A 13,431-nucleotide genomic window follows, 5' to 3' on the forward strand; every position below is an offset into this window, starting at 1 on the left:
ATTGACTTTGGGAACCTAATTTGTGGTTGATAAGTTTGCCAGGAGCGTATGTGAGGTAAATTGGGGCCTTTGAAATAGTTCCCATTTGCATCAAATATTTCTCATTTGTATCTTAATTATTGTCTGTTGGTCTTGTTTTTCCATTGCCGTTCATCTGGTTTGTTTCCCCTCCCCTACGGGAGGGGTTTGAATTGGATTTCAATAATGGAAGGCAGGAGAGCTTAACTGGGGCTGTCGTCTAGGCTTGTGGTCCCCTGTGTTGGAGTGACTAGGTTTGGGGTGAACAGCTTGCAGTTTGAATTTTCTTGCCTGCTCTATCCTCCATATCTGTGTGGATTACTTATTGCAGAGAATTTTTACCAAACCAGCTTCTCCTGTCCTCCTGGATAGGAGGTATTATGGAATATTCTTTTCCCTTCTGGGAACTGTGGAATAACCAAACTTCAACCCAATACCCAAAGAACGTATCATTGCATATGTGTGTGTGTGTGATGCACACCCTACAGTGCTCAGAGGCTAGTCTCAGCACAGGACTGGGGTTGTTTCCTGCGCTGTCTTGTCGTAGCTTAAGACTGTTGAAATTGGGACTGAGTGATAGCACAGCGGTAGGGCATTTGCCTTGCATATGGCAGACACTGGGCGGACCTGGGTTCAAGCCCCGGCATTCCATATGGTACCCTGAGCCTGCCAGGAGCAATTTCTGAGCACAGGCCAGGAGTAACCCCTGAGCACCGCTGGGTGTGGCCCAAAAACAAACCAAAAAAAAAAAAAAAGATTTCTGGAGACTGAACTAAACCACCCTACATGCAAATCAGATGCTTAGTCATTTCTGCCATCTCCTCAGTTGTGGAGCCTAAATCTTTATAATGGACTCGAGATTTCACTGCACATAGAGCCCATAACAAATAGCCCAACTTCACTGCTTTTCCACTACTCTCTGAAAACTCCAAATATGCCATTTTGGGGCTAAGATTTCTGGGGCTTTTTGGAGTCAAGGTAGACTGTCACCACCCCTTCAGCTTCCCAGTATTCCAGGAAGTGCCCACATACATATTTTTCTTTTGGAGAGACCACACCCAGCAGTGATTAGGGCTCAGTATTGGCTCTGAACTCAGGAACTATTCCTGGTGGGCTCAGGGGACCATCTGAGATGCCGGGGATCGAACCTGGTTTGACTTGTGCAAAGCAAACACCTTACCCTCTGTGTTATCACTGTAGCCCAGAGTCCATATTTTTCAATACTGACATCCCACTAGGAATGCACCAAAGTGGATGTGAAATTATAATAGAAGTCACCTAAATTCAACAAACAAAACTAACAACAGAATGCTCAATTAGCAACGAACAGCTTAGTAAACCCGAAAAATTACATAATGACCCCATTACAAGATATGACAATTTTCACAAATTTTCTTTTAATGAATTCTTTTTTTTTTTTTTTTTTTTGGTTTTTGGGCCACACCCGGTAACGCTCAGGGGTTACTCCTGGCTATGCGCTCAGAAGTTGCTCCTGGCTTGGGGGACCATATGGGACGCCGGGGGATGGAACCGCGGTCCGTCCAAGGCCAGCGCAGGCAAGGCAGGCACCTTACCTCTTGCGCCACCGCCCGGCCTAATGAATTCTTTTGATAATTCCATTATCGTTTAGTTGGAACAAGCAATAAAGAGCAAATTTTTTTTTTATTTTATTTGGTTTTTGGGTCACACCCGGCAGCGCTCAGGGGTTACTCCTGGCTCCAGGCTCAGAAATTGCTCCTGGCAGGCTCGGGGGACCATATGGAATGCCAAGATTCAAACCAATGACCTTCTGCATGAAAAGCAAATGCCTTACCTTCATGCTATCTCTCCGGCCCCAAGAGTAAATTATTCATTCCTGTCAAGGGGCAGTCTTGGGGCAGGGTGGGAACTTGAGACAAAGGTGGAGGGAATGTCACACTGGTGGTGGGATTGGTGTTGAAACATTGAATGCTAGAAACAACTGTATTAGAAGCAACTTTGTAAGCCACAGTGTTTAAATAAAGAGATTTTTCAAAATAATTCAATAAAATTAACTTGTTGCTTCCTATATCAAGACTCACTGCAGAGGCCACAGTGACAGCCCAGAGCATTTGTCTTGCACAAGGCTGACCCAGGTCTGATTCCCAGCACTCGATATGGTTCCCGGAGTCCCAGAGTCCCCAAGTTAACCAAAGAGTGATATCTGAGAGCCAGGAATAAGCCGTAAGTAACACTGGTTGTGAAAGGAAAAAAAAAAAAAAACCCTAAAATTTATAAAACAATCTCATGGCAAAACAGGAGGAAGAGGCCTGTCACAATCCCAATCACAATCAGAGGAGCTGAGTACATATTATTTTCCATTTTTGAATGATGCTTCCACAAAGACTATAAGGAAAATGAATCTACATATAGCAATGTACAGAGTCATAGCCATTAAAGATTACGTGTTTAGAGCTAGGAGATTAGCTTAAAGAACTGGAGGGCAGGGACCGGAGCCTTTGCCTTGGATGCAACCGACCAGGGTTCAATTCCCAGCATCTCGTATGATATCCAAACCTGCCAGGATTGATTTCTTAGTGCAGAGCCAGGAGTAACCCTTGAACTCCACTGGGTGTAGCCCCAAAACCCCTCAGAAAAACTAAAGGACACAGGTTTCATTTAGGGGCATGGCTGCTACTGCCCAATACACATGTAGCATTACCAGCACTCTATCCCCCATGCACCATATTAGGATTTGGTCCAAAAACCAAGGTGGAGAAAAGTTAAGTGTCATAGTTTAGAGTATCTCTGAAGTCAGTTGGGTTTCAATCAACTGTGCCATTTACTAGCTAAAAATTCTACATATTTGTTAATTAGGAATAATAATAGATGTCTACAGGTTTTAATGAATTAATACATGTAGTACATTTTTTCAGAACCTGGCCATTAGTGTCACTTATTAAGTGTTTATTATTAATTACTGCTTGTGCCTACACAACCTGGTATTCAGAATACTTTAGGAAAAAAGTTGATAAAGTAGTTACTTTGCATTATTTAGAAATTGCTCAATCTAATAGCAGGTGAGCGCAAGGATATTCTTTATTTTTGTTTTTGGTTTTTGGGTCACACCCGGTAGTGCTCAGGGGTTACTTCTGGTTCCATGCTCAGCCTCCCCCTGGCAGGCTTGGGGGACCATATGAGAGGCTGGGATTCAAACCACTGTCCTTCTGCATGCAAGGCAAATGCCCTACCTTTATGCTATCTCTCTGGCCCCAGCACGGATATTCTGAGTTAAATAAAGACTAAGAAAAAACATTTGTGATAAATGTGTTAGTGCTTTTTTTAAAATAACATATGGGTTAGCTGGAGAGATAGTACAGTGGGTAAGGCACTTGCCTTGCACACAGTTGACCTAGGTTCAATTCCAACATCCCACATGGTACCGAAAGTCAGCCTTAAAAAACTGCTGGGTGGCCCAAAACAACAAAACACACACTAAAAAAGTGTATGGTTTACACCTCATGTAACCTACCTTCTAAAGATGGAAAGACATTTAGTAAACAACAATAAAAGTCAAAATGAAGGTAGGAGAGATTAGGTAACAATAGTTCTGATAAGAACTGAGTGACATAAATAAGATGATTCATTTAGGAAAACATGTAAGTTTGAAGAAAGAAAAAGGAGGGAGGAAGGAAAGAAGGAAGGAAGGAAGGAAGGAAGGAAGGAAGGAAGGAAGGAAGGAAGGAAGGAAGGAAGGAAGGAAGGAAGGAAGGAAGGAAGGAAGAAGGAAGGAAGGAAGGAAGGAAGGAAGGAAGGAAGGAAGGAAGGAAGGAAGGAAGGAAGGAAGGAAGGAAGGAAGGAAGGAAGGAAGGAAGGAAGTTGGGAGGGAGGAAGGGAAGGAGGTTGGGAGGGAGAGAGGGAGAAAGGAAGAAAGATAATGAACAGATTTGATCTTGAGAAATGAGCAGAATTTGAAGAACTAGAAATGAAAAGGAGGGGTGAGGTACACAAGGTACAGAAAGTAGAAAGAACAAGGCCTTGCTTTGGAGCCCGTCTGTATGACAGCAACCCTGTTATCCAGTCCCTGCCTTCCATGGGCAGGTCACCGTGTCCTTGTCTTGCTCTGCCGCTTATTCACCAGGTGTAGTTTGACTGAGTTATGCAACATCAGCCTAGGTTTCCTCACTTGTCTTTAGAAGTTAATGCCTATACTACTTGCCTCAGAGACCTTTGTCACCATTGATATTATAATGCACAGATGATTCTGATCTTGCAGGATCAAGGTTTGCTAAATTGCTAAATCACAGAAGAGAAGCCTCTGATGGCAGGAAAGACACCCCAGTGTAAAGAGGGAAAAGCCTCCTTATAGGTGCATACTGGTAAATATTTTATACTGTGCGTTACCACCTCATTCTTTGTTTTGGCTTTTGTTTTGCTATTGTTTTGGGGTCACACCCGGCAGTGCTCAGGTTTATCCTGGCTCTGCACTCAGAAATTGCTCCTGGCAGGCTCAGGAGACCATATGGATGCCGGGACTCGAACCACCATCCTTCCTGGGTCAGCTACATGCAAGGCAAACAGCTTACCGCTGTGCTATCTATCCAACCCCTACCACCTCATTCTTCGACTGAGTTCATATACAAAGATCTACACTAGGTGCCAGAGACAGAATTTTCATTTTTTAAGATTGCTCAAACTAAGTGATCTTACAGTGGGTAGGACATTTGCCTTGCATGTGACTGACCCAGGACTGACCCAGGCTCAATCCCCAACATCCCATATGGGTCCCCAAGCCTGCCAGGAACGATTTCTGAGCAGAGCCAGGAGTAATCCCTGAGCTCCACTGGGTGCGGTCCAAAAAAAAAAGGCAACAACAAGAAAGATTGCTTAATGATGTACTTCTGCTAGAAAACCTGTATTGCATTCCAACCTCACCACGAAATTAGTCCTGTTCTCCAGGAACTTATACACACCTGTATTAGATGCCACATCACTTCGGGATAATTCACAATGAGAGGGAGGTTACACAGTGGGTACAAACAAGAACTCTCTACTTCGATAAGATTGGAGACCCATTGCTGGCACTTAGAAACCTGTGACCAGGACTATCCCTAATTTCTCCAGTGATTCAACTCCTTTGTGTAAAAAGAACAGAGACTGAAAAGAGACAGAGGCTGAAAGGGCAGATCACACACTTTGCATGCAGGAAGAGCGGGTTCCATCCTTGGAAGTACATGGTCCCAGGGCACTGCCAGGACCCTCTTCCTATGAGCTGGAAGCAGCCCCCCAAGTACTGTTGAGAGTGACTGAAAAGAAATTAAAGCCAATCATTAGTAGTTTTGTAAATAGGGGCCGGAGTGATAGCACAGCGGTAGGGCATTTGTCTTGCATGCGGATGACCTGGGAAGAACCTGGGTTCAATTCCCGACATCCTATATGGTCCCCTGAGCCTGCCAGGGGCAACTTGTAAACAAAGATCCGGGAGTAACTCCTGAATGCTGCTGGGTGTAGCCCGAAAACCAAAAAATAAAATAAAATAAGGGGGCCGGAGCAGTGGCACAAGGGGTAAGGCATCTGCCTTGCCCGCACAGGCCTAGGATGAACCATGGTTCAATCCTCCGGTGTCCCATATGGACCCCAAGCCAGGAGTGATTTTTGAGCACATAGCCAGGAAGTAATCCCTGAGCATCACTGGGTATGGCCAAAATAAAAACTAAAAAAAAAAACAAAAATAATAAAATAAATAATATTGTAAATATGGTGCTTCGAATGAAAAATAAAATATTTAAAACATGAAAGGATTTTATTTTTTAAATAATATCTTCATTTAAACATCGTGATTACAAACATGACAGTTGGGTTTGACATAAACAGAACACCCCCCTTCACCAGTGCCACATTCCCATCACCAGTGCTCCCCATCTTCCTCCTCCCTGCCCCTGTATTTGGGACAGGCTTTCTACTTCACTGATTGACAGTGTTATGATAGTTCTCAGTGTAGTTATTTCTCTAACTGCACTCACCACTCTTTATGGTGAGCTTCATATCATGAGTCGGACCTTCTGGCCCTCATCTCTGGAAATACTTTCAATAATGTCTTTTATTTTTCTTAAAACCCATAGGTGAGTGAAATTATTCTGTGTCTCTCTCCCTCTGACTTATTTCACTCAGCATAATAGATTCCATGTACATCCACAAAACATGAGAAGATTTAAATATGAACAATGTTTAGTATCGGAGCAGACACAAAAATTAATAAACACTGATAATTAGACAATCATTAGTTAACAGATTAATTTTTACTAAATAATGAATGATTGAGCAGATATATTTATATTCCCAATTAGAGAATAGAGAGCAAGCCCTGAGTTCAGAAAGCTGTCTAAATGATCTCTGGATTTTCAGAACTTCACACAGTTCCCGTCATCTAGCAAGTGAATAAAAATTTGATAAATAAATGAATAAAAACTTGGCCCAGTCCAAAGAGTTATCTACTGCACAGCACCACTCAGGGCTACTCTGGGTAGTAAGGAGCACTGGGTATTAAGTCTCAGGGCTGATGTGACAGAACAGCAGGTAAGCACTTGACTAGTTTTGTTTTTTGAGGGGATACACCCAGTGGCGCTAAGGGGGTTACTCCTGACTTTGTGCTCAGAAATTACTTCAGGCAGGCTCAGGGCGACCATATGGGATGTGGATGCTTAAACACAGGTCAGAGTTTGAAAGGCAAAAAAATCCTATCTGCTGTGCTATCACTCCAGCCCTAGGCACTTGCTTTGTACCTGGCCAACCTAAACTTTATCCTGGATACCACAGAAGATACCCAGCAGAGATGCCCAGAAGGAATCCTCAAGCACAGAGCCAGGAGCAGCCTTGAACATGTCCAAATAAATATATAAATAAACTCAAGCCTATTTGGGACCAGGGAGATAACTAGCTCTTTGATCTATCTCCCTGACTCTAAATTAAAATTCTTCGGGGCCAGAGAGATAGCGTAGCGCTAAGGCTTTTGCCTTGCACACAGCTGATTCGAACAGATGGTGGTTCAAATCCTGGCATCCCATATGGTCCCCTGAGCCTGCCAGGAGTGACTTCTGAGCACAGAGCCAGGAGTAACCCCTGAGTGCCGCCAGGTGTGACCCAAAATCCAAAAAAAGAAAAAGAAAATTATTCTACGTGAAGACAGCATAATCTGAGAGTATAGAAGTGGGGTCAAGGGAGCCTAACCTGCAAAAGAAAATGACACACTTGGGGCCAAAGGGATAGATAGTTCAGCCTTCTGGAGCACACTTCTGTATGCAGGAGGCCTGGGTTGAATTCTGGTACTACAAAGTTCCCTGAGTGCCACTAGGAATGACACGCCCATCCCCATATTAAGCACTAAGCCAGGAGAAGAGCATCATCAGATGAAAAAAAGAAAAGAAAGGAGGGCCCGGAGAGATAGCACAGCAGCTTTTGCCTTGCAAGCAGCCGATCCAGGACCAAAGGTGGTTGGTTCGAACCCCGGTGTCCCATATGGTCCCCCGAGCCTGCCAGGAGCTATTTCTGAGCAGACAGCCAGGAGTAATCCCTGAGCACCGCCGGGTGTGGCCCAAAACCCAAAACCAAAAAAAAAAAAAAAAAAGAAAAAGAAAAGAAAGGAAAGGAAAGGAAAGGGAAAGAAAAGAAAAGAAAAGGGGGCTGGAGAGAAAGCATGGAGGTAGGGCATTTGTCTTGCATGCAGAAGGATGGTGGTTCAAATCCCAGTATCCTACCTATATGATCCCTTGAGCCTGCCAGGAGAGATTTCTGGGTGTAGAGCCAGAAGTAAACCCTGAGCACTGCTGGGTGTAACCCAAACAAACAAACAAACAAACGGAGGGAGCCAGCGGGATAGCATGGAGGTAAGGTGTTTGCCTTCCATGCAAAAGGGCGGTGGTTCAAATCCCGGCATCCCATATGGTCCCTCATGCCTGCTAGGGGCGATTTTTGAGCATAGAGCCAGGAGTAACCCCTCAGTGCTGCCGGGGGTGACCCCCCCCAAAAAACGGAGGGGGGGAGAAAAGAAAGGAAGGGAGGGAGGGAGGGAGGGAGGAAGGAAAGAAAATTCTAAAACTATAGACTTTCCTGCTAACACCACCCCACTTCTGAAGTTTAACTCTCAGCAATCTGCAACTTCCTTATTTCTTTTTTTTTTTTTTTGGTTTTTGGGCCACACCCAGTAACGCTCAGGGGTTACTCCTGGCTATGTGCTCAGAAGTTGCTCCTGGCTTGGGGGACCATATGGGACACCGGGGGATCGAACCGCGGTCCGTCCAAGGTTAGCGCAGGCAAGGCAGGCACCTTACCTTTAGCGCCACCGCCCGGCCCCCAACTTCCTTATTTCTCAGATAAACTGCTACACAGTGGATAGGGCAGTTGTCTTACATACAGACAACATAAATTCAAGCTTGACACCCCATATAGTCCACCCAGCTCAACAGGGGTTGAGCAAGATTGCAAAGCAAACTGGTTGCAAGGCATGGAGTAAGCCCTGAACACTTCCCACCACCAGAAGGGACTCCTGAGTCCAGAGGATGTGGCCCAAATCCCACCCCCCACCTCCAAAAAATAGGGTTGGCTAGCTCCCTTTCTATTACTCTCTTCTTTTAATTTTTATTTTTGGGCTACACCCGGTGGCACTCAGGGGTTACTCCTGGCTCTGCACTCAAATCACTCCTGGTTTGGGGTTCGATTCAGGGAACCGAACACTCAAACACTGGGTTGGCCATATGCAAGGCAAACGCCCTACCACTGTGCTATCTCTCTGGCCCCTACTCTTAGTCAATTACAAGGAACAAAATTCTTTCCAAATTTCTGGCTCTCTGGAAAGGAGCAACTGGATGTAAGGTAAAACTTTAAGGGTACAAAAGGTTTCTGATTGCTTCACTGTGTCTGCTGATTATCACGCAGAGGGATTATAGTCTGTGTCCAACCAGGCATTTGCAATAGGAGCTCTGACTGAAACAGAGGCGCAGTCCAAGAATAGGTGACCAGACCCTGTGTTTCCATGTGAGACCTGTGCCCCTTAGAAGCACCTCAGAGGTTCTGACTCGGCTGCCACACCCCACAATGCCACCTTGTACTTCCTGTGGGTACTTACTTGGCTGACTGTTGCAACCACCTACGACCCTGCTTCAGGAAGTGGCCTTTGCTTCCTGCTCCAGGAAGGAGGAACAAGAAGAAAGGACAGAGCAGATAACGAATATGAACTTGATATTAATATGGGTCATGAGTCTGAGTTTCGAATTTTGAAACTAAATTTACATTGAATTGAGCATAGTAGGATGTTTTGGCTCATAACCAAAAAGACAGGGTAGAGTGGGTTGGGGGTAGGCAGAAAGACAGTACAGCAGGTAGGATGCTTTGCATGCTGCCAAACTCAGTTTTGAGCCCCAGTATCCTATATGGTTTCCTGAGCACTGCCATGAGTGATTCCTAAGAACAGAGCAGTAAAATCACCCCACGCATTGGATCTCTAATTCCAGGTGAAAGAGTCTAAAGCAGAGTCACTGCATGAAATAATCCAGACCAAGCTGAGGGCAAAACACAGGTATTCTGACAGTCTTCTGCCTCGTATGAAGAGCAAACTGCCTGTCAGAACTGTTATTTTTATTGAGTACATAGACCACCCCCAGGTGGGGGGGAGTAAGGACAGAGTAAAGGCAGATAGCTCAGGCTCTCCTGAGCCTGTCCTGCCCAGGTTTACATATAAGACCATCTTTTTGGGGGGGATCAAACCAAGTTGTAAACAAACAGATTCAAAGAATCCAAAGGTGATCTTTGTTTTGGGTAAAAAAAAAAAAAAAAAAAAAAAAAAGGTATAATCTAACACAAAGCCAAGAAGTAATCCCTGAGTGTTAGGATACACCTCATTTTACCTAAAACAAAAAAAAAATCTCTGGTTCCTTTGTATGCTTGTTTACAAATTGAATTTGCCCCAACTCCTAAAAAGCTCGGGCCACCATTTGGGATTATGGGGGTTGAATTCAGGTCAGCTGCGTGCAAGGCACATACTCTAGCCCTACTCCTGTGCTATCACTTTGGCCCATGGATTTTAATTTTCTTTTCTGAGGGATTTCCCAGCTATTTATTCCATTCCTGTTCCACACTGGGCTAGAGATTGCCTTACTTTAAATCTGGGTGGGACAGGCTCAGGATAACCTGAGCTATCTGCCCTTATTGCCCCATTCAGGGGTAGTCTCTGTACTCAATAAAATGGCAGTTTTGACAGGAAGCTTGCTCTCCATACGAAATAGAAGACTGTCAGCCTGATTCAGATTATTCGGGCTATGGACTCAGAAATCACTCATGGCTGGGAATCGAACCATGGTCCATCCTGGTTCAATCGCGTGGAAGGCAAACTCCCTACCACCCATTGGGCATTTGCCTTGCATGTATGAACCTAGGACAGACAGCAGTTTGATCCCCCAGCATCTTATATGGCCCCCAAGCCAGGAGCATTTTTTGAGCACATAGCCAGGAGTAACCCCTGAGCATCATCAGGTGTGGCCACCCAAAAAAACAAAACTAAACTAAAAAGAAATCTATCTCCATAACTGGCTTCACCATTTTCTGAGTTCAATTCATTCCAAGTTGTTACCACATGATGGTAAAGATGGTGCCTAGCTCTCCACATGCCCTTCACAAGCTCTTAAACATTAGTGATGAATGTCTATTTTCCAGATCTAGTAGAAGAGTCTGGATGAGGTTCCCCTGGTCCCAGCCTGGGACACATACCTTTGTGAACATTGAGCTGTGCTTAGCTCTACCCTGCTCTGAACCCACAAACTCTGAGAATAGAGAACAAAGACTTCCCAAGTGGAAGAGAGGGTGATTACCAGAAAATAAAGTGAAGGCAAGGACTAAACATAAATAAATAAAAATTAAAAATAAATATTGAGGGTTCAGAAAGATAGTGCAGGGATGAAGGCTTCACATGCAATTCCCAGCAACATCAGATGGTCTCTTAAGCATGCCCAGGCATAATCCCCAAGCACTACTTGGTTAGTCCCCAGAAAACCCACCCCATTCTTTAAAAAAAGAAATATTGGGGGCCGGAACGATGACACAGTGGTAGGGAGTTTGCGTTCCATGTGGTTGAACCAGGATGGACCATGGTTTGATTCCCAGCATTCCATATGGTCCCCTAAGCCACGAGCGATTTCTGAGTCCATAGCCTGAAGTAACCCCTGAGCTGTCATCGGGTGTGGCCCCAAAATCAAATATATATTATATTATTATTATTATTATTATTATTTTTGTTTTTGGGCCACACCCGGCATTGCTCAGGGGTTACTCCTGGCTGTCTGCTCAGAAATCGCTCCTGGCAGGCACGGGGGACCATATGGGACACCTGGATTCGAACCAACCACCTTTGGTCCTGGATTGGCTGCTTGCAAGGCAAACACTGCTGTGCTATCTCTCCGGGCCCATATCATATATTATTATATTATATATATATATATAATATATATTGGTTTTAGACTTCCCTCCCTCTCAAAAAAACTTACCCATAAAATATACCCATTTACCTCTAAAATTTACCTATATTTTAAGCTTATTTGACTGATTAAAGTGACTGATATTTGGACTAGAGTGATGATACAGTGGATGGGCCCTTTATCTTGCATACAGCAAACCTATATTCAATCCCCAGCATTTCATATGCTCCCCCAAGCTCACCAGGAGTAATTCCTGAGTGCAGAACCAGGAGTAAGCCTTGAGCTCTACAAGTATAAAATAAAACAAATAAAGCAAAAATGAAAATCAAAGTCACTGATATCTTACTATCTTCATAAAAGCAACATTTCAAAGTAATGAATAAATATCTTTTCTCAGGAGCAGAGAGATCGTATAAAGGGATAAGGTGGGCCCAGAGAGATAGCACAGCGGCGTTTGCCTTGCAAGCAGCCGATCCAGGACCAAAGGTGGTTGGTTCGAATCCAGGTGTCCCATATGGTCCCCCGTGCCTGCCAGGAGCGATTTCTGAGCAGACAGCCAGGAGTAACCCCTGAGCACTACCGGGTGTGACCCAAAAACCAAAATAAATAAATAAATAAATAAATAAATAAATAAATAAATAAATAAATAAATAAAAATAAAGGGATAAGGCATGCAGACAACCCTGCTTGAATCCTTGGCATTACATATGGTCCCCAGAACACCATCAGAAGTGAATCTCCAATCATGGCCTGATAAACACACACACACACACACACACACACACTATGCCATTAAATAATTATATAAGGAAAATAAAAATATTTTCCTAAGAAAACATTAATTAGACAAAGATTTATAGGCAATAGCAATTTTGAATATTTATGTCATTTTGATTGATGAATTGGGTTATAAGGCCACTCTCAGCAAAAGTGGGGTCTATTTCCAGCACTATGCTTGGGGGTCACTCGTGGTGGTGCTCAGATAACTATGAAGTACTCCTGGCTCTGTGCTTATTGATCACTCTTTTTTTTTTGGGGGGGGGAGGTTACTCCTGGCTCTGCACTCAGAAATTACTCATAGCAGGGGCTGGAGAGATAGCACAGCAATGGGGCGTTTGCCTTGAAAGCAGCTGATCCAGGACAGACGGTGGTTCAAATTCCAGCATCCCATATGGTCCTTCATGCCTACCAGGAGCGATTTCTGAGCACATTACCAGGAGTAACCCCTGAGCACTGCAGTGTGTGACAGAGGGAGGGAGGGAGGGAAAGAGAGAGAAAGAGAGAGAAAGAGAGATAAAGAAAGTAAGAGAGAGAAAGAAAAAGAAAGAAAGAAAAAAGAGAGAGAAAGAAAGAAAGAAAGAAAGAAAGAAAGAAAGAAAGAAAGAAAGAAAGAAAGAAAGAAAGAAAGAAAGAAAGAAAGAAAGAGAAAGAAAGAAAGAAAGAAAGAAAGAAAGAAAGAAAGAAAGAAAGAAAGAAAGAAAGAAAAAAGAAAAAAGAAAGAAAAAAGAAAGAAAAGAAAGAAAGAAAGAAAGAAAGAAAGAAAGAAAGAAAGAAAGAAAGAAAGAAAGAAAGAAGAAAGAAAGAAAGAAGAAAGAAAGAAAGAAAGAAAGAAAGAAAGAAAGAAAGAAAGGGGGCCGGGCGGTGGCGCTAAAGGTAAGGTGCCTGCCTTGCCTGCGCTAACCTTGGACGGACCACGGTTCGATCCCCCGGTGTCCCATATGGTCCCCCAAGCCAGGAGCAACTTCTGAGCACATAGCCAGGAGTAACCCCTGAGCGTTACTGGGTGTGGCCCAAAAACCAAAAAAAAAAAAAAAGAAGGAAGGAAGAAAGAGAGAGAGAGAGAGAAAGAAAGATTACTCTTTTTTTTTCGGGCCACACCCGTTTGATGCTCAGGGGTTACTCCTGGCTAAGCGCTCAGAAATTGTCCCTGGCTTGGGGAGACCATATAGGACACGGGGGATCGAACCTAGCGCTTGCAAGGCAGACACCTTAC

The sequence above is a fragment of the Suncus etruscus genome, chromosome 3, assembly GCF_024139225.1.
Source record: "Suncus etruscus isolate mSunEtr1 chromosome 3, mSunEtr1.pri.cur, whole genome shotgun sequence".
In the NCBI taxonomy this organism is placed as follows: Eukaryota; Metazoa; Chordata; class Mammalia; order Eulipotyphla; family Soricidae; genus Suncus; species Suncus etruscus.